Raw genomic sequence first — 761 nt, 5'->3', positions numbered from 1 at the left:
AGGGCATCCAGCTGTAGAAATTCTGCCAAATCAGATTGGAGCCTGGTGTAACCACCTGGTTCACCAGTCCTCAGTCAAATCGTCCAACCCATGCTAGCATGGAAGGCAGACGTTAAATGATGAGTAGTCTATAATCCATCTACGAAGAAGAAAACGTATTCAGCAGAGATTGTTAGTGGTGGAAAATTGTGTTGTGCTTGTACATCTTTTATCAATTTTGGTCTTTAAAGCATTAAGTTACGTTTAATTAATTGGAAATATAAATGCACCACTAATATACTGTGCCTCAATACACTTGTGATGAGTGTGACTTCAACCATGAATATGAAAATAGTGTAATGTTGTTGAAGAGTTATGATGTGAAACATAGCGATTAGGTATCAGCTGTATGCATTGTTTTACAAATACGTTCATACAGGTGAGAGGCTATATAAGTGCGATATTTGTGGTAAATCATTCCCTTACAATGTTACTGGGCCACAAACACACCAACAGCACGGAATTTTGTCAGTGAACAAGTGGCGGTCTCAAAGCGACGAAAATATTTTGGCAAATTAAAATTTAAATGTTGAAGTGAATCTAACGGTTTTTTTAATGTGTTTTTAAATGGATTATAAACACCTACACTGCAAATATTTTTTAGTTAGGGAGATAATCCAATTTTTTAATAGGGGGTGAGTTAACCAAAAAGTACCACGCCTTCGTTAAATGTTTATGTACTCGCAGAAAAATTGTGCCTAGGTTTCTCAAAGTGTGCGCTA

This window comes from Octopus bimaculoides, chromosome 29, assembly GCF_001194135.2.
Source record: "Octopus bimaculoides isolate UCB-OBI-ISO-001 chromosome 29, ASM119413v2, whole genome shotgun sequence".
In the NCBI taxonomy this organism is placed as follows: domain Eukaryota; kingdom Metazoa; phylum Mollusca; class Cephalopoda; order Octopoda; family Octopodidae; genus Octopus; species Octopus bimaculoides.
This window is presented reverse-complemented; position numbering follows the sequence as displayed.